Here is a 22,288-nt window from a genome sequence, read left to right on the forward strand (position 1 = left end):
CAAATATATTATACTAGAGCTGACATGTGATTACATTTTCACGCAATTTAGGTGCATAGATCCTGAGAAACCAGTACCCACAACAACCACGTCTGGCCGTAATAACAGCGTTGATACGCCTGGGCATTGAGTCAAACAGAGCTTGGATGGCGTGTACAGGTACAGCTGCCCATACAGCTTCAACACGATACCACAGTTCATCAAGAGTTGTGACTGGCGTATTGCGACGAGCCAGTTGCTCGGGAACCATCGACCAGAAGTTTTCAGTTCGTGAGAGATCGGGAGAATGTGCTGGCCAGGGCAGCAGTCGAACATTTTCTGTATCCAGAAAGGCCCGTACAGGCCCTGTAACACGCGGTCGTGCATTATCCTGCTGAAATGTAGGGTTTCGCAGAGATCGAATGAAGGGTGGAGCCACGATTCGTAGCACATCTGAAATGTAACGTCCACTCTTCAAAGTGTCGTCAATGCGAACAAGAGGTGACCGAGACGTGTAACCAGTGGCACCCCATACCATCACGCCGGGTGATACGCCAGTATGGCGATGACGAATACACGCTTCCAATGTGCGTTCACCGCGATATCGCCAAACACGGATGCGACCATCATGATGCTGAAAACAGAACCTGGAATCATCCGAAAAAATTACGTTTTGCTGTTCGTGCACCCAGGTTCGACGTTGAGTACACCATCGCAGGCGGTCCTGTCTGTGATGCAGCGTCAAGGGTAACTGCAGCCATGGTCTCCGAGCTGATAGTTCATTCTGCTGCAAACGTCGTCGAACTGTTCGTGCAAATGGTTGTTGTCTTGCAAACGTCCTCATCTGTTGACTCAGGGATCGAGACGTGGCTGCACGATCCGTTACAGCCGTGCGGATAAGATGCCTGTCATCTCGACTGCTAGTGATACGAGGCCGTTGGGATCCAGCACGGCATTCCGTATTGCCCTCCTGAACCCACCTATTCCATATTCTGCTAACAGTCATTGGATCTCGACCAACGCGAGCAGCAATGTCGCGATACGATAAACCGCAATCGCGATAGGCTACAACCCGACCTTTATGAAAGTCCGATACGTGATGGTACGCATTTCTCCTCCTTACACGAGGCATCACAACAACGTTTCACCAGGCAACGCCGGTCAACTGCTGTTTGTGTATGAGAAATCGGTCGGAAACTTTCCTCATGTCAGCACGTTGTAGGTGTCGCCACCGGCGCCAACCTTTTGTGAATGCTCTGAAAAACTAATCATTTGCATATCACAGCAACTTCTTTCTGTCGGTTAAATTTCGCACCTGTAGCACGTCATCTTCGTGGTGTAGTTATTTTAATGGCCAGTAGTGTAGTTATCCCACCTTCCTGCAATTTCTGTAGTTTTAATCTGCTATTTATAATCGATAAACTGTGATCAGAGTCGATAGTTGAGTCTGGGAATGTTCTGCAGTTTAAAATCTCGTTTTTCAAATCTCTACCTTACCATTGTCTAATATATCTGAAACCTTCCCGTGTCTACAGATCTCCTCCACATACGCACACTTCTTACGTGATTCTTAAATCGAGCTTTAGTAATGAGTAGCAAAATTCTACCAGGCGACTTCCTGTTCCGCTCTCTTGCTAGAGTATGCGTTCTCCTACCATTTTTCCTGCAACTGGATTCCAGTCGTTCTTTGCAATAAATTATCACACCCTAAACGACCTAAATATTTTTTTGTCTCATTAAACTTCAGTGTCTTCATCATCTGTAGAGGTAGTAATCATATAAATTTCCACAATATCGTGAGTGTTTGCTTTAGCCACGATAATGCACCATTATTTTGGGATAAGTCCCAAACCTCTCTGCTATGCGTTGTGTAGCAAGGTCGTGTAAGACCGTTGATGGTATTCCGGCAGTCGGTTGGAGATGTGAAGATCACTTGCCATTTGGTGCTTTTCGAGAGGAATGTTCTATCTTTTAGCACAACTGAATGTCACTCCTTCACTTTCGCACTTAATATAATCACCAACAACAACATCAGCATCGCTGTTCCGCACCAGTACTCATCACTGTCATCCACATTCAAATGATACACTCATGACACATAGAGGTTAGGATAGAATTTGGACTTTGCCCAGCACAACAATACGGACATACAACAAAGTGGTTTACAACGTTCAAACATATAATAATGAAACTGATTTGTAATCATTTTGTTCTTTAATTTCCATTAACTTCAGGAGCACACATGAAGGATGTAAAAACAAAACTTACGAAACGAAACTAAAATTTAGAGTAACTTAAGTCTAGGTATCTAAGAAGAACTATTGTGGAAAATGTAGAATCTCTGAAAGAATTTATATGTACCATTTTTAACTTACTAAAATGTGCCGTTTTCCTGTAGGTCTTCGATTAATATCACCATCTGTTCGTCTCTGAACGAAGCTCCACTCTGTTTCTTCATTTTTCTTCATTTCAAGCGAAAACACCATGGACAGCACTTCGGCAAAGCGAGTTTGAGGACAAATGACCCATACTTCTTATGTAAATACCGGACCACTTGGCCTAGCGTCGTTGTGTACACAATGTAATTTATGACCTTGATGTAAACAAACTGATCACTTGAGCTGTTAGTAATGTTTATTTAGACCAAATTAATGGTTGAATCATTGTAGATTAATGATATAAATGTAAAAAAATCTCCCACTTGGCCGTGACCTAATATATAAACAAAATGCTTACGCGATATTTTAATCTAATGTAAGCAAACCGCTCACTTGTCTCTTAGCTATGTTTATGCAAGTCTAATTTATGAACGAATGCATTTAACCTGATGTTAATCACACTACCTTACGATCAAAAGTGGGTACCTGCCCTCCCCCAATTGGGTGACGTATAAATGTCAGGACTGGCTGAAATACCTTCATTAATCAACACACACTGAAGCTATGTTTCAGAAATCTGTAAAAGCTACAGTGCTCTAAACTGACTTGACTGCGACAAATGACAAGGTTTGAAGAAGGAGGTCTTCTTTATAAACTTTTCAATGTGGTAGAAAGTGGCTGATAGCACCTTTATTAAAGATTATGCTCTAAAACAGGCATTTCCCATTGATAATAGAAAAGAGAAAGTGTAAAGTGAGAGATCTAACTAATGGACTGCCTCAAGGCTCAGCAGTCGCCCCAGTCCTCTTTAACCTATATATTATGGGTATACCAAATACATTTACAGTATTTATGTATACTGACGACTTTGCTCAGTCGCCCACAGCAGTTTCGTAGAGGCATATACTTTAATAATAACAATGGACAAACATTATCTTTTGAAACCAGCTAGAAAAATCACAGTAAAACTCGATACCAGGAGAAATGTAATCCGTAAATTGTGTAGTACCGCTTGGGGAGCGATTCCACTCACCCTCAAAAAGTCAGCTCTTAGTCTTGTGAACCCAGTTTCCTAATACTGTGCTCCAGTCATGTTAAACAGACACTGCCTGAAGAAGACGAGATTAATTAGTGGGTGTCTAAATAGCACTCCCCTACCTTTTGAACCATTTTGTTCCTTCTCACACTAACAGACATGAAAGAATAGTAAACGAAAACAGCAAATTTTTAGCCAATCCCCTCCTTCCATTGCACAGTCACCTAGATGATGCTACTCTGCATATTTTAAAGTCTAGATCCCTCCCACTACCATTAGCGGAGGTGCTTTTGAGGGACATTACAAATGTAATGATATGGGGAAAAAACATTATGAAGCCCTGAAACCATATCAAGCTAGTTCACTACTACCAGGAATGTAACAGCCTAGTCATGCACAGAAAACCCTCAATAGAATATGAATGTCACATGGCACCTGTCATGACTCATTCTACAAATGACCCATAACAGAATCATCGATTTGCGATTGTGGAGAACCTTATTAGACTGTTCACCGCATCGCCACAGAATGTCGCTTACAGCATATCCAGGAGCCTCAAACTCTGTACTGGATTGTCTCCACTTTAAAACATAAATTTATATGTACATTGTTTGTATCTTCTGTTTTATGTCTGTGACTACATTGTGAAGTTTTCTCTCTCTGTTTTACACATGCTATTTCCATACTTTATACCAAATAAACATAAGCCGTAATTTGAATACATAAATATATTTTATGAACCAAAACAACGTCTGGCACTTTGAAACTACAGTTCATCTGACACTTGCAATATGTAGTGGAGTATTGTGCCCAGTGGCATTTTCTACGATATTTTACCACCTAACATTGATATTTATAGTTTTGTGACCATTTGTTACAATTTTGCCGATTTTCTCTTAGTACTGCAAAGAAACACATCTTCCATCGCTATTTACAGTTTTGGGGCAAAATGTTATACTTATGTCGATTTTCTCGCAGGAATCCACAAATACCCATTTTTCAAGAAGACGTATGTAAACGTTTGACAGCTACTACCGCTATGCTTTATTTGAGGCAAATACAGTAATATCTCAGCAATTAGCACAATGCAACAAATGCATTCTTCCTACTTTTTTACTCTAAGGAACTTATCCCTGCGTTATTAGTCTGTCAAAATCAAAGACGTCACTATCAGATCGGCAGAGAGGAAAATTATAGTTCATAATACCGGGAATGTTTCTACACACGCTAAATCACACGGTAAACAAACGTCCACGCTTGGGTAGTAAGAGGAGAGCTATGTCTTTTATTTAAAACAGGCTGAAATATGGAGGTTATCTTGTGTGGTCCACCACAGCACTTCACCAGGCTGGAGGACACTCTGATTCCACATGACGCAGAATTTCCTCCGCTACTAGAGAGATGGTGGCTGCCACAGAGCTCAAGGATGGCTGCGTGCTCATCCCACCATTCCTTCTGTCTCAGTGGATAAACAAGTGTTAGAGCATGAAGAGATACCTTTTGTTCCAGAACCCACACCGGCTGCCTCTGTTGCTGACCAGTATGCAATAATTCTCTAAACTACCTTTCATTTCAAGTACACTGTTCATAGTATGTAAATAGGTACAATCAATATAATTCAGTCAGTAAAGTACTTTGTACTAAAAATAGAGTAGCCTCAATACTTTAGAACCCTCAACTCGCTAAACTGTACTGACTGCACAATTTCATGTGAAAGAAAAAAATATACAAACCATTTATTTTATTTGTTCCCTTTCACAGCCTTCATAGTGCAGTTTAATAGTAGGAGGTACATCAAGCTGACAATTTCCCCCCATCCTACTAAAAGTGCTTATCGCAGTAGTCATACTTAGAACCAAACACATCGCTCTGAAACACTGGTTGGTGTTAAATTGTCAAATCTGTGCATAGTCTTACACAAAACAGGCATCAGTTGTTTAGGAAACATGTAATAGACAACTGGGTTCAAATTACAACAGTCTTATATATTTTACATAAATTTCAAGAGCGACATTACACACATTTTTAAATTTTAGCCACTTAAATATGTAATTTGCATCAACACCTTCCTTTTCGTCAGTTCCATAGCCTTCCAGTTGCAGCATGGTGACGTACTCAGCTGTAAGATCACTTTCCATTAACAGCGACTTAATGGACAAAATTTGGAAACCAAATGATGATTCAGTGCCCAGAACCTGCAGGTTGCACGTTTTGCCAGCACTTACATTAACGGCTAATACTATGACTCTTTTCTTATCACACTTAGCATCTAGTTTTATAACCTTGTTTATTTTTCAGACAGTATCATGTGAGTAATACTTATGAAAGGATTGTTGAGCTCTCTGCATGCTTCTTTATAACTGTAAGGATAGATGATGTATATCTTTGTGTTTTGAAGTTGTATAAGCTGTTGTGAATGTAATATGTACTGGCGATTGAAAAATCTCTGTTCCTGTCAAGTAAGAACTCTCAAAGATTGCGGCACAGCAACTCCCTTTCACCTCAACACATGCGGCAAATATGTACTAAAAGTGATGTTAGTAGTGGGAGATTGTAGTTATATATGAATGTCTAAAGCATTTCCCTTTATTCGTGCAGGTTTGGGAAAGCCATCACAGCCACCTGGCATGAAAATTATGCTGTTTTACTCAGCCTACAGTCTAAACAGCAGTGATAGCTAATGTGTCTGTAACAGGATGGTGTGGGATCGTGAGTTCTACCAAGTGGTGGCTTTTCATATGTGATACTTCGATGCCAGTTGCTGCCATGTTCCACAGAAATACTGAAGCTCCCACAGTTATATTAGATAATCATACGATCGTCATAGGGGACCTCCCTCAAACGCTTCAACTTTTTAACGAAAGAGAGTACACTCGTTTACAGGAGCAAACATTTAAAAATTTAATATATGTCGGTTCCATAACCCAGCGTGATCGCGTTAAGCTGGCAAACATATGTGTACAGATTCTACAAGAAAATAAAGACCAGTTTAACGGCGTTGGTTGGCAAATATCTTCATCTGTCAGAAGAAATCATCGCTCAACTCTGTGATACATGCTGTGCTTCAGTACGTGGAAATATCTATAAACAAGCCGTGCATGATTTAGGTACTAAGCTATATTTTTATTGAAACAAGCTCATATATCCAGTTATGTGTAGGAATCTATACAGAGTGTCTCAGGAGGAATATTTAGTATTGAGGGTTATGACAAGAACAATCATTCGAAGCAATAAGTCTCGTAAACATGGACTATAAAATGCATACCTTAAGAGCTATGAGACGTGTTCACGTTGGCAAAGAAAAACAAGTGCTCGTAGGTCTTAAGGTATGCTCTTTAGAGCCCATATTTACTGGATTTTCTTTTTCTTTTTTTGGTCGATACCATCACATCTCAAAATATGGCAAGCAAAGAGATTGCACTAGAACAGATTTGTTTCACAATATCGAAGATGAAGAAGTGCTCATAGCTCTTAACGTATGTGCTTTAGAACCGATTTTTACTGGACATTTTTCTTAGAATTATCTTTCCTCTCATATCCCACAATATTGATCCTTCCTTCTGGGGCTCCCTACATACAGGGAGAGTCAGGAGGAAAGGTACATGCTTTGAGGGTTTATAGCATTAGTAATCATGAACAGAAAACTTCATATGGATGTATGCCCTATTTCGAATGTTTTCTGGGACACAACACGTTTAATGTAGATTGTTATTTATTTTTGTTTTAATGAAAGATTGTCATTTTTTACCAACTTACCACAGTAGTGTAGAGGTTGGTTGGTTGTCTTGTGGGAGGGGACCAAACAGCGAGGTTACTGGACCCATCGGATTAGGGAAGGATGAGGAAGGAAATGGCCGTGCCCTTTCAAAGGAACCATCCCGGCATTTGCCTGAAACGATTCAGGGAAATCACGGAAAACCTAAATCAGGATGGCCGGATGCGGGTTTGAACCGTCGTCCTCCCGAATGCGAGTCCAGTGTACTAACCATTGCGGCACCTCACTCGGTAGTGTAGAGGAAGTTGAGACGAACAATTTGACCCAGGACACTTGCAGTCTATCACATCGGGGAATTATCTCAAACTGGCCTACAAAAACTATCTAAGCTACGGTGAACACACGTCACACGAGAATATCAGTATTCGCGCACTCTCTTCACGCAAATCATTTCTCCTATAGAAAAAATAAATATGACCCTTTTTGTAGTAAATTTAATGTAGCTTAATTTTGCACTGCCTCACAGTGTCGCATGAGGGTGTGGTTTCCGAGCTATTCAAGAAAAAGTTACAGGAGTTATATTAAATGAAATGTGTTCCACTCAGAAACTATTTGAAATATGGCATATCTCCATATCAGGTTTTTTTGTTGCGAGTCAGTAATACTGTCACCCCTAAAAGCAAATGCAAATTTAGAAAATAATTTGTGGCGTGAATATAAAAACTCGTTCCACATCATTACGGTCTATCGTGCAAATGATCCGTGAAACATGAAACTAACTAGCTAACAGGACTATCCACGTAGACCTCATTGACGGTTCAAAGCTTCTGGCTGCTGTCAGTATCTCTGTGCCTGTTTGCAGACTTCACTGGAGCTCTGCTGTGGACCTTACAGGATAGCATCCTTCAATAAAGGGCCACGTTACAGCTTAAGAGCCAAGTTACTCTCCAGCACAATTTGAGTCCCAGCGCAGTTCACTGTTTTAATCTGTAGTTTACCTAGCGCTAAAATAAGTTCAAATGGCTCTTTGTTGTGGAAGTATGTGACTACAATGATAGTACTTTTTATGACTTAGAGAAATACAACGTTGTTATTGACAGACGAAATAAGCATTTAAAATCATTGTTCAAATGGCTCTGAGCACTATGGGACTTAACTTCTGAGGTCATCAGTCCGCTAGCACTTAGAACTACTTAAACCTAACTAACCGAAGGACATCACACACATCCATGCCCGAGGCAGGATTCGAACCTGCGACCGTAGCGGTCGCACGGTTCCAGACTGGAGCGCCTACAACCGCTCAGCCACCCCGGCCGGGGCTAAAATAAGTGAATCAGTTCACGTCTACAAACATTTCAGCTTGAGAACTGTGATTATATCTATAAACTTAAATTACGCTATGAATAAAATGCTCTCTCATTTTATCCAAATTTATCGATACTTAGGACCAAAATAAATAGAGCGGCAGTTAACAAACTTTGTAAAAGGCAGTATGGAATTCTAATGCGACCAGCTGGTGACGACAATGAATTGAAATGATCTGCTTCCGTTCGAAATGTAAGACTGTATTATGGGGCCAGCACTACTCCGAATAGTTAAATCACCGCAAGCATCCCAGAACTAACGCAAAATAAACGAAACATTTGAGCAGAGCAGAGAAGCTGGTAAACGATATTAAAATTCTGTATCTAGTTTGAAGTGAAAACTAAAGGGCATCAGCGCAGCCGGGACTTTAATCACGATGGAGCAAGTGCCTTGACATTGCTTGCGGTTTTAAGACCGTTTCCGACGGATCGCGTGGTTTTTCCGCCGCTTCCTCCAAATATTTGGAGTGGGCGACGGAAGTGAGGGCAGGGGCAAGGCACAGGCGCAGCGCCAGTTGTGAATGGCGGCAGCGCAGCGAAGCACGCTTTTGTTTTGGCACGCCGGCCTTCGTTAGCTGAAGCCGTGTTCCCACGTGGCCCACAGCTGCAAGCATGGCGCAAGTTTTTCTCGGGTGACGGTAAGGCCCCCAGCTGCGACCAAACATTCTGTCCGGGCATTTCTACCGACAATGTTCGTGCACCCACATATGTTGCATAACTCTGTGACTAGACCAAGTTCCAAACAGGCGAGGGCGCCGATGTCTGCTGGCCTTCACCAGATTACGTTGGACGATCTACTGTGTGAGGTATCCTCATTTAAACATTTATTTGCAGAAATCCCCCTATAGAGTCACAGTGTTAATAATTAGTGTACTGCGTCTAACATTAAATGTAATTCCTTTTTCACCGGAATACCGACAGAAAATTCACAAATACACGACTATAATTCAAAGGGAAATAAGTCTCGCATTAGGAATTTCGAAAGAGCTAAAACTGTCTATAAATGCACATTTTGTCATCCTTATTATGAATTTTTCAGTCTGTGGTGACTCTGAGAACGTACTTCTGATAATCCGATCTGTCGTGTCTCCCTCCCCCTCCCTTCTCTCCCTACTGTTTTCTACACTACCCCCCCACCCTTCACTCTTTAACACAGTGCATACGCGAGACCATCACAACCCGCGGAGGGAACAAACGATGACTTAACTTTAAATTAAGCGAACGAAATTATGCAAATTTTGATAATGTTTTTCATAGAAAACCGAAATTAGACTGGCCGCAACCGAATTTGTTGGTGGCTGTTACTGCCCCTCCCCAGTCCAATGCACTTCATAAGAAATGCAACTCATTGCTCAATAAGAGCGATGTTGTGGCACGTCGCTGGACTTGGGAAATATTGTGACGTAGTATCTGAGGTGATGTGTACTAATGCGTTGGAGGGAGGACGATTTTTCGTTTGGGCTTTATGTGAAGAACCTTAGAAAATTGTTGTACGTCTGCGAATGAGATCAACCGGACGGTTCATTCAGTACAAGACTGTTGCCCAGATGTTCAGTTGATTTAGATACGATTCTTTGGCAGAAATGATTCTACCAGAGAGGATTTTACAGAACCTATGTTTAAGTCAGATCTGGAACAACTTTACTGCCTCTACCATACACTTCACTAATTAAGATAATACCACAGAAATTAAGATGCCTGCGCAACAATACAGGCGATAATTGTTCTCTCGTTCCATTCGCTAAAGCAAGTGACTAAGAACAGTAAAATGTTTCCTCCACAATTCCCGTCAATTTCATTTTACGTAAGACATAGCTTAACATCCAGAGAATTTTATTTGAACTAACGCCGATCGCGGAAGCTTGTGCACTTATAAACAGTAACAATAGTTCACACGAACAAAGTTTTCCCTACAGGCAATTGATACAGGCACAGTGCAGCACATAATGATTACATTTCTGCATATGCACTATGAGTTTCTTCATTCATTCGTCAAAGCTTTGTGTGTGAGATGCTGTGGGTCGCAAAAGATGTGACCCTGTATGTGGTAAGGACTCAAAACACTTATTATCGCTCACAATGCCATTCTTAGTTTGTTTGTGTGAAATCGTATGGCACTTAACTGCTAAGGTCATCAGTCCCTAAGCTTACACACTACTTAATCTAAATTATCCTAAGGATGAAATGGTAGTTAAATAGACACCCTACCTGCAAGCAGGCGTTGATACACTTCATTGGGGACATGTTGAAAATGTGTGCACCGACCGAGACTCGAACCCGGGAACTCCGGCTTACATGACAGACGCTCTATCCATCTGAGCCGCCGCGGGCACAGAGGATATTGCGTCTGCAGGGACTTATCCCTTGCACGCTCCCCGTGAGATCCACATTCCCAACATGTCCACAACACTACATTCGTAGTGCGCCTAATGGATGTTGGGAATGTGGATCTCACGGGGAGTGTGCAAGGGATAAGACCCTGCAGACGCACTATCCTCTGTGCCCGCGGTGGCTCAGATGGATAGAGCGTCTGCCATGTAAGCAGGAGATCCCGGGTTCGAGTCCCGGTCGATGCACACATTTTCAACATGTCCCCAATGAAGTGTATCAACGCCTGCTTGCAGCTAGGGTGTCTATTTAATTATCATTTCATTTCTAGCAAAGCTGCATGGTCATCCACGGTAACTGTTCTTTCGGGAACAGATACTACCGTCATATATATAGTTATCCTAAGGACAAACACACACACTCATGCCCGAGGGAGGGCTCGAATCTCCGCCGGGACCAGCCGCACAGTCCACGACTGCAGCGCCTTAGACAGCTCGGCTAATCTCAGAGTTTTGCACACTCCAGAAGTAAGCAAAAACTGTTTCTTATTACACCTTTCTATGTATGATAATTTCTTTTATTTTGTGCTTGAAATCCTTTTTGGAATATAAAAGATAAAATAGGGCTCCGATTATTATATCTAAAAACGAGTTCTTGAGATATTTCCTGTAGCCTCTGCGAAAATTAATACCACTGTTTCCGGCTTAAGAGCAATTCTACATTATCAGACGCAATAATATGAGTTGTCCTGCTGCTCTCAGGCTGTTTTGCTACTTGTAATAACTAGACATTCGTACTTCATACTGAATATACTGATTAATTTGCCCAACGAGCAGTTGAGCATTGTTGTTGTGATAGTGTTTGACTGCTCATCAAAAGTAAATAGTAGACCTTTATTCACATTTAAGTCACGGGCGCATTTCGCATAGTAACGCTTCGAATAGTTGGAAATACTTCGAGTAGACGTTATAGTCAAATGATTTCACTGTTCCCGTGTGGTTAATTTTATCTACCTTTAAAATACAGCGTGACTGTAGCCACTGAACCAGCTGTTGGGTAATTTCTTACAAATTCGTGACAATTATCAGTACAGACCCATGTCTCCACAGCTATTTCGAACAAAAGACAACATTGTGAAATAGTATATAAAAATTTCAGACTGTATAATACAGTATCTTTTCGATCACAACCCCCAAAATCCTTGCATTTCGTATATAACTAGAGTAATCTCATTTTCAAGAGAACGATAAATTATAATTTAGTTTTAGGTCTTATTGATAAACAAGGGAAAATATATTAAATTTATCTGATTTTCTACGTTTTTTATTTATTTCATCATTTCTACAGAGTCTGCGGGTGTTGGACTAAAGTCACACACAGTTTTTCTGTATAATCTTCCGTTTCTTTTCGTACTATATGTCACAGAAGAGAAAGAGAATGAAAGTATTTCAATATTTTCAAGTAACATCAGACTTCTGTGGCGACTTTACGATAGAGTGAACAGCATCTAAGACAGTAACCAGACCTACTTCGTGATCAACTTTGAAAATGAGTTATCTTATCTCTTTTTACCTCTCTTCCTTTACTAGCTTCAGCTGCTTTGCTATAATCTGACTAGCATTATTTCCTTTAGAGTTGTCCATTTCAAAACCCACTGATCTGAGAAGCAGGGATAGAAAATTACTGTACTATTATGTAAATAATTTGACAGATTACATTTGAATATTTCTGTTCTTTTTTAAACTATGTTTTCCATTTGGACAGTTACATTGTCAAAGAAACAATATAACCGACTCCGTCCACAAATAAAATTGGAGCAAAACCTAACTTTTGAGGTTTCGTGGCTGCTCATTGTAGTGTTTGGCCTTGGAACTGGATGTTCTAATTTAAAAAAAAATTTAGTACGTTTAGCCTTTACTGGTTCGTAGACCTTTACCTATTTCGAAGTTGGTAGCTGCATACTACGGACATATCTGACTCTTGGTCATACCGCCCACGAATTTTAATCCGGTAGTTAAATTAATTTTTGGATTTGGTTTCGCTGTGAGTAGTAATCAGTTTTTCCTCACAATAGGGTTATCTTTAGGCCTACAATATTCGACTTTGAGACAGTTCCTTGGCTGAGAAACAGATTGATGTACAGTACAGGAATGTACACAGGGAAATAAATCAATTTCGTAGGTATTGATCTTTATTCGAGACCAGCTCAGCTGAAAGGAAAACACAACGCCCTCAGTTGTTAAATGTAAATGATCAGAGACGAGTTGTATAAAAACAAATAGATATAAACTGTATTCCCCGTAGATAATGGATAAATGTTGCCGGAACAGAAAACAGCAATGCATTGAAAACGGCTGGGATTCTAACGCATTACATCACGTTGTGACTAGAGGGTTTTGACAACGTTTTTTAGAAATTGTTACGTGATGACAGTTTTCACACATAATATTATGAGTATTTGTCCACCTTTTTTTAAGTTTTTTACATATACCACTTTGTATCTTCAGCTAAAATCGAGCTCACGATGAAGACGTAATGGTCCCACTCATAAACACAAATGCAACAGTTATTTTTAGAACGTTATTCCTGAACTGCAGTAACGAAATAAAAAATAAGATTTATGGCTGTTCATCGCTCCAAGCAGCTACGTGTGCGCTAATGGTTCTCCCGTTGCGGCAGGTCGGCGTCGACCTACATTATGCAGTGGTGAAGCTTCAGTCGGGATTCTGCCTGATTTCCGTATTGCGTTACTGAAGATGACATCAACAGATTAAAAAATTCGGTGTCCATCTTGCGGCAGCCACAAGACAAGTGATAGACAGCTGATGTTTCCCGCAATGTAACTTACACTAGAAAGGTCGTTATGGAACGTACCAGACAGTCAGTAACACGGTTTCTATTTTAGGCTTCATTATGCTTTTGTAAACCTGGAGCTCATTTACTTTAACAAAAGTTCGGAAGTATTTTTAGAAAACAGAAATTTCAGTTAAAATTTAGCATTTTTCATAATAATATATGTTAAAATACTGTTAAAAATCCCAATTTTTCATAAGAATTTTTCATTACAAATAGTGTAAAGTTAATGCTTAATGGCGCTTGGGAAGGAATAATACATACGTGAAAAACTGTATTAGATGAAATATGAAGAAAGAAAGGAAAAATGAAGTGATCTATGGTCAAGACACCGCTTAGCGGTTGTTCGGCTGGAAGTTGTTACGTAATAGATATCACAAAAAGGAAACAGAACGAAAGTATTTCATTGTTTTCAAGTAGTATCAGTCCTTTGTTACAGTTGCGCAAAACAGTGAAAAGCATCCAAGACAACCATCCAAATCTTTCTACTTGACGTCACTTCGGAGTTGCGCTTCGAAAAAGATGAGTTGTCACGATTAGGGCAACACAGTCGTCTAACTCCCGCGTGAAGAAAATCTCCGATCTGGCAGGGAATCGAACACGGGACCTCACGATCTAGAGGCAGCGACGCTAACAAGTAGACGACGAGGTGTAGGGAAAGTGGGTTTAACGTGCTGTTGAGGAGGAGATCATTTGAAATGGAACACAAGCTCGAACTGGGGAAGGAAATGGTCAGCGCCCTTTCAAAGCAACCATCCCTTCATTCCCCCTATGTAATACTATCAAATAACGGAAAACCTAAATGTAGGTGGCCAGGTGGAGATTTGGACCATCTTTCTCCCGAATGAGAGTTCACTGTATCACGTCGCCCGGTGATTAATATGATACGATTCGAATGGTGTGATTAATTTCTAGGATACCACGTATTCATGCTAGAGTTCACAACGAAACTGTCTAAGAACCTGAGTATGTCATCAACTGAAAGTAATTTATATTCATAATCAATATGCATATCTACGTCTATCATATATGTAAGCTATAGCCCCAGCTACGATTCTCTTTGTGTATGTTATGGCTAATTTCAGTAACTACTGTATTGATATTATACGGTTTTCACTAATAAATATACTGATACAAGATGAATGTTTGTATAAATAATTCATTGTTTATAGTAATGACTAGTATCTAACATACATTGGCAGTAAAAAAAAAAAATTGCAACACCAAGAAGGACTGCACCACTTAAAAGAAAATTGGTATGCGTGAGTCTATACCGGCAAGAGGATGTATATTCAGACGCATGAGACTGGTGCTAATAGTGCCACAATGAGGTTGCAAAAATCAAATGGCTCTGAGCACTATGAGACTTAACTTCTGAGGTCATCAGTCCCCTAGAACTTAGAACTACTAAAACCTAATTAATCTAAGGACATCACACTCACCCATGCCCGAGGCAGGATTCGAACCTGCGACCGTAGCGGTCGCGTGGTTTCAGACTGTAGCGCCTAGAACCGCTCGGCCACTCCGGCCGGCTAAGAGGTTGCAGATCAAGTTCATTGTAAATACACGCTATGATGGTCTTGAGCGTAAGATATCTTTGAGACTGGACGTGGTGAGCTGCTGTTGGTCAAGAATGCTTTTAAGACGACAAAGACGCCATTATCAACACATCACTGAGTTTGAACTGTGTAGTTTAACAGAGCTACGAGGAGTTGGATGTTCCTTCTGAGATACTGCATAAAGACTTGGCAGGAAGGTAGCTACTGTACCACTGTACATGATTGCTGGCAGCGGTGGTCACGAGAACGTACGGACGCAAGAAGACCAGGCTCTGGACACTCACATGGCGCTACGGTGAAAGAAGACCATAGTGTTCGGCGTATGGCTCTGGCGCATCGTACTGCTAGACACACTGTACGTACGCCTAGAGTTACGTTCTGGGGTACAATTTCGTATGACAACAGGAACGCTCTCGTGGTTATCCCACGCGTCCTGACTACAAAATTGTACGTCAGTCTTGTGATTCGACCTGTTGGGCTGCCATTCATGAATAGCATTCCGGAGGGCGTTTTCTGACAGGATGATGTTCGCCCGCATACTGCTGTTGTAACACAACTTTCTCTACAGTGTGTCGACATATTGCCTTGGCCTACTCGATCGTCCGATCTGTCTCCGGCTGAATACACTGGACCTACACCTGTGGGGCATCATCGGATGACAACTCCAGCGTAATCCGCAAACAGCATTAACCGTCCCTGAATTGCCGGCCAACTGCAAAAGGTAGGGAACTCCTTCCCACAAACTGACAACCGGCACCCGTATGACACACTGCATGCAAGTTCGCATGCTTGCATTCAACATACAGGTGTTTACATCGGTTATTAACATACCAGTATTTCATATTTGCAATTGCTTACCTCGCGCTTACATTAACCTGTGATCCTGCAATGTAGATAGTTTCAGATGTGATACCAAGGCAAATGTATTCCCAAAATACCATTACTCTTCATTAATTATTTTTTTTAATGTTGCGATTTGTGTATGTACTGTTAATACTGTTATATGTTCATATTTAATATGAGTTTAGAGTGACATCTCGTGGTAACGACGCACGGTACGAGCTGGTCAGCTAGGGAGGAGATGGGAAAGCAGTAAAGGAACAGCTGCCATAATTCCAGAGAGCAACTAAGCTTGAACAGAATCTAGGTTGGGCCTGGTGGTTTAACGGTAAAGCGCGTTCCTGGAACCTGAAAAGTTGCGGTAGGACCACAGTTTTTACAATCTGCTTTTTAACCTAGCATTCACCGCTCAGTGAGGTGGAGATTCGCCAGAAATGTCGCGTGTTTTGGGCTCAACGTTAAACTGTATGTCCAGTTCCTGCAAGAACGCCGCCCTGCCTCTTGATGCACAACAGAATCACAAGAGCAGTTTATTGTTTGTCTGTGGAAAAAGAAAGCCTACAACGGCTTGCTTATTTCGCATTCAGCTTTACTCGACAGAGCATCAGTAGTATACACTCGGAAGAACACAGCCATGTTACATTGTAGGTATGTACATTTAGGCGTGTCCTTAATCCCAAACACGTCACTCGATAACAGAAAATAGTTTTTCTGCCATAGAAGAGAGGGAAAGAAGCGTGAAATTTCGAGGTTAAAAAATGAGCTATCCAGGACTGGGATCTTCGCAATGTCTGTGGGTACAACACAGTACCACCTGCAGTCACAGTTCTACGACTTCTGCGTTCTAGTTGGCACACTGCAGAATGATGTGAAAAACTGAAGAGAAGTGTTTAATGCTGTGTACAGTTATGGTAGGGACCCGACATAAAGGCAGAGCAATAAGTCTAAAATAGAATCACTAGTGCCAACACAAGAATGCAACAACAACTATTTACTAAAGGAATATACATCAAAAATTAGATACTCATACTCTGTGAGGTGGTGTGGCACGATAAACCTAATCTAACCCAACAAATGTTCAAATGTGTGTGAAATCTTATGGGACTTAACAAAAATGGCTCAAATGGCTCTGAGCACTATGGGACTTAACATCTGTGGTCATCAGTCCCCTAGAACTTAGAACTACTTAAACCTAACTACATCACACACATCCATGCCCGAGGCAGGATTCGAACCTGCGACCGTAGTAGTCGCGCGGTTCCGGACTGAAGCGCCTTAACCGCTAGACCACCGCGGCCGGCATGGGACTTAACAGCTAAGGTCATCAGTCCCTAAGCTTACACACTACTTAACCTGAATTATCCGAAGGACAAACACAGACACCCATCCCCGAGGGAGGACTCGAACCTCCGCCGTGACCAGCCGCACAGTCCATGACTGCAGCGCAACAGACCGATCGGCTAATCCCGCGCGGCTCTACCCCAACACAGTAGACGATTTCTAACTAATGTCATCGAGGTTAAGAGAGCTTAAGTTCAAATTCTCAAGTAGTAAACACTTTGACTGTCACTTAAATAATGTTTGACCCTCGGCGTAAATTGTCCGAAGACTCGAACTATTGAACTGCGATGGTAACTGCTGAACGACGACTGCTATAAATGGAACTGTAACTGGCCGAGTGTGTGCATGTAGTCGCTAAAATCGTGTACTCGCCATGTGAATGCCATCCTGTCGTCTATTTGGCCGATTTGTAAAACTGTTCCGAGTTTCGGCGCCCTCTGTGGAGGCGGACGTAACGACCGACGGATGAAAGGCCTATTTGAAAGCCTTATAGTGGAAGTACAAAGTAGTTTCTAGTACATGCGCCGCCTAGGAGGCGACTGACCAATTTAAGCATGGAGCCACGCTGAGACTCTCTGTAGTGTGGCGCCCTGTGAAGATCACCTTGTGTACCGCGTCAGGCGTATACACAGCAGTTAGTTTGGCACAGCCCTTTGCTCCTAAAAGGTGATTTGAGGGTGGTTTTGGGAATTTCCCACATCCATCTAGTCGTTTATTGGCCCTGGCCGAACTTTACCTAACTACCCCAAAAATGTATCTTTCAAATAACATTTTCTTTATCTTTCGTTATGCCAGTCGACATTAAAAACACAAATCAAGAAAATAGTGTAATAAACCCGTTGTCGAATAGATATGAATTTTTAAAAGCACAGTGTTATAATGAAATCAAAGTTGAATAAGACTTTTTGAAAAGTTTATTTCCTCTTTCTTCCATTCGAGGGTTGTTAATGTGGCATTTTTGTAGCTGTCCAGTAGCTTTTCCACAATCAATCCTTTTTTTTCCTATTCCAGATTTTTAATTTTCAATTTAAATCTAACACTATCGGAGTCTATATACATCATTTTTGTGAAAATCTTTAGCTTTATTTCATTACTCGTTGGATACCGCGAATATAATCATATGAACATGTAATTTCAGATCCTCGAATAAAAAGGGTCGCATCCATGTTCATACTAATAACATAAGAAGATGTACTGTTGAAATGTGCGTACCGTTTACGTAGCAAAGTAATCTACATAAAAAATACTACGCAGATAACTATAAATCTTTAGAGATACAATAAATTTTGTGTTGTTCTAGTCAGTTTTAATTCTTATGGCACGATACGTTTTCAAACTTACCGAATCATTTCCATAAAAACTATAAACTTTTGAACATTTCCCTTCTTGGAAAAATTTCTGTGAACGCTCATAATGTTTAGATATATGTTCTACACACGTACTGTACATGGTTCACTACAGATAAGAGTGATTTTGCAATAGTGTCATCCTTACCGATCAGGCGAGACATTAAGTTCCCGAAGGCAGAGACTAAAAGCATGCCGAGGGTAGACAGCCAGCAATTACTAGAACTTATTAAGCTATTATCAGTTTTCCTATACGACCTTCTTGGTGTACTGACGCTATATTAAAACGTTATGACAGTCATAAGTCTATAACGTACAGAAAACATGACAACAATAAAGAATATGGTACAAACTAACGAAACTGCGATGAGAGTACAACAACAATCAAACTTTCATTTCTACCCTACTTTTAATTTCAGTGCAGGAGTTGTAGTACTGATCGTACGAACTAAACTTAAAAATAACGAGTCGTTTTACTACTATTGCTTTTAGAGGCATTATAACGTTTAACTGTACGGATAACTGAGCAAGACTCGAAATACACTCCTGGAAATGGAAAAAAGAACACATTGACACCGGTGTGTCAGACCCGCCATACTTGCTCCGGACACTGCGAGAGGGCTGTACAAGCAATGATCACACGCACGGCACAGCGGACACACCAGGAATCGCGGTGTTGGCCGTCGAATGGCGCTAGCTCCGCAGCATTTGTGCACCGCCGCCGTCAGTGTCAGCCAGTTTGCCGTGGCATACGGAGCTCCATCGCAGTCTTTAACACTGGTAGCATGCCGCGACAGCGTGGACGTGAACCGCATGTGCAGTTGACGGACTTTGAGCGAGGGCGTATAGTGGGCATGCGGGAGGCCGGGTGGACGTACCGCCGAATTGCTCAACACGTGGGGCGTGAGGTCACAGTACATCGATGTTGTCGCCAGTGGTCGGCGGAAGGTGCACGTGCCCGTCGACCTGGGACCGGACCGCAGCGACGCACGGATGCACGCCAAGACCGTAGGATCCTACGCAGTGCCGTAGGGGACCGCACCGCCACTTCCCAGCAAATTAGGGACACTGTTGCTCCTGGGGTATCGGCGAGGACCATTCGCAACCGTCTCCATGAAGCTGGGCTACGGTCCCGCACACCGTTAGGCCGTCTTCCGCTCACGCCCCAACATCGTGCAGCCCGCCTCCAGTGGTGTCGCGACAGACGTGAATGGAGGGACGAATGGAGACGTGTCGTCTTCAGCGATGAGAATCGCTTCTGCCTTGGTGCCAATGATGGTCGTATTCGTGTTTGGCGCCGTGCAGGTGAGCGCCACAATCAGGACTGCATACGACCGAGGCACACAGGGCCAACACCCGGCATCATGGTGTGGGGAGCGATCTCCTACACTGGCCGTACACCACTGGTGATCGTCGAGGGGACACTGAATAGTGCACGGTACATCCAAACCGTCATCGAACCCATCGTTCTACCATTCCTAGACCGGCAAGGGAACTTGCTGTTCCAACAGGACAATGCACGTCCGCATGTATCCCGTGCCACCCAACGTGCTCTAGAAGGTGTAAGTCAACTACCCTGGCCAGCAAGATCTCCGGATCTGTCCCCCATTAGCATGTTTGGGACTGGATGAAGCGTCGTCTCACGCGGTCTGCACGTCCAGCACGAACGCTGGTCCAACTGAGGCGCCAGGTGGAAATGGCATGGCAAGCCGTTCCACAGGACTACATCCAGCATCTCTACGATCGTCTCCATGGGAGAATAGCAGCCTGCATTGCTGCGAAAGGTGGATATACACTGTACTAGTGCCGACATTGTGCATGCTCTGTTGCCTGTGTCTATGTGCCTGTGGTTCTGTCAGTGTGATCATGTGATGTATCTGACCCCAGGAATGTGTCAATAAAGTTTCCCCTTCCTGGGACAATGAATTCACGGTGTTCTTATTTCAATTTCCAGGAGTGTATATTGAAAATGAGTCTCGATATTTCGTATCTTTTTCGTGTTTGGTGTTATATTTATCAGGGTGGTTCTTAAGAAACATGAGTTGGGTTCACTGAGTTCCGGTTTCGGTTTCCTATTCAGGGATATACCACACTCCTCTCCAAAATGCATATTGAAAACAGTTTCCTGTATGAAGTACACTATACGAAGAAAAATCTATACTATGCGAATCAGTATCATGGGTATGACCATTTGCTAACATTTATTCTCGCTCTATTCACGGACAAAAATGGTTCAAACGCCTCTTAACACTATGGGACTTAACATCTGAGGTCGTCATTCCCCTAGACTTAGAACTACTTAAACCTAACTAACCTAAGGAAATCACACACATGCATGCCCGAGGCAGGATTCGAACCTGCGACCGTAGCAGCAGCGCGGTTCCAGACTGAAGCGCCTAGAACCACTCGACCACAGCGGCCGACTATTCACGGACAGAGCATGGAAAGGGTTGTTCCTTGTGGGAGTAGTTGTTGGTGTAATTTCTTTTTCCTTTGAGTGTCTGTCAGTTAATATTTTTACAGCACTTCTGTTACACCTTCCAGTAGGTCAGACATGCGCGCCACTCACTATTCCTGCTGCACGTTTCGTATACGCTCTGTATACCTTGCTAGGGCGACACGATATGGATTCCATATTCTTGAGCAGTATTCCATTATGGGTGGCACATGACTCTTTTAGACAAACTACAATTTCCCAGAATCTTACGAATGCATCGAAACCAACCGTCTGCCGCACCTTTACCATGCTGTCACTCCGCTTCATTGTCCGCAGCTAGTGGTCTAGTGGCTAGCGTTGCTGTTTCTGGATCACGGGGTCCCGGATTCGATTCCCGGCCTGGTTGGGGATTTTTCTCTGCCCGGGGACTGGGTGTTTGTTTTGTCCTCATCATATCATTATTATCATCATCATTCGTGAGAGTGGCTAGATTGGCCTGTTTAAAAATTGGAACTTTGTGCGGGCCATGATGGCCGTGTATTTGAGCGCCGCACAAACCAAACATCATCAACATCACCACCCCACTTCATATATCTCGAATTTGTTAAACCCTGGTGTTTGTATGATATGACTGCTACCAGTTGTATCTCAGAAACCGTATAGTCTGACTACATTTTCGACGAAGGGCAAAGTTTTACATTTCTCAGCATTTAGAGCCAATTACCAGTCTTTCCACTAAACTGGTATGTCGTCAAAATCTAGCTGGATACTACTACACTTTTATTTCATAAAACATCCCTGTAGATAACCACATATCTCAAATAAATAATCGCCCTGAATAGACTAAAACAGTCTCCAATGTTAAACATCAGATCAGAATCGAGGTACTTAGACACATAGCACTTGCTCCGATAGAACGGGGATATAGAAGGATGTTGGCGGCGGCCTTTTAGAAGAAACCATCAGGCATTCGCCTTAATCAACTTAACGAAACCACGGAACCGATTGTACCGAGCGAAGTGTCGTAGTGGTTAGCAAACTGGACTCGCATTCGGAAGGACGACGCTCCACACTCACGTCTGTGCATCCACATTTAGCTTTTCCGCTGGTGC

At 42.2% G+C, this 22,288-nt stretch overlaps 1 protein-coding gene across 1 annotated transcript in view; it reads left to right on the forward strand.

Annotated features, from left to right (window-relative positions):
- LOC124721306 (neurogenic locus protein delta) overlaps positions 1 to 22,288 on the forward strand; it is a 1,352,207-nt gene that overhangs the window by 95,412 nt on the left and 1,234,507 nt on the right. The window lies entirely within an intron of this gene.

This window comes from Schistocerca piceifrons, chromosome X, assembly GCF_021461385.2.
Source record: "Schistocerca piceifrons isolate TAMUIC-IGC-003096 chromosome X, iqSchPice1.1, whole genome shotgun sequence".
Lineage (NCBI taxonomy): Eukaryota > Metazoa > Arthropoda > Insecta > Orthoptera > Acrididae > Schistocerca > Schistocerca piceifrons.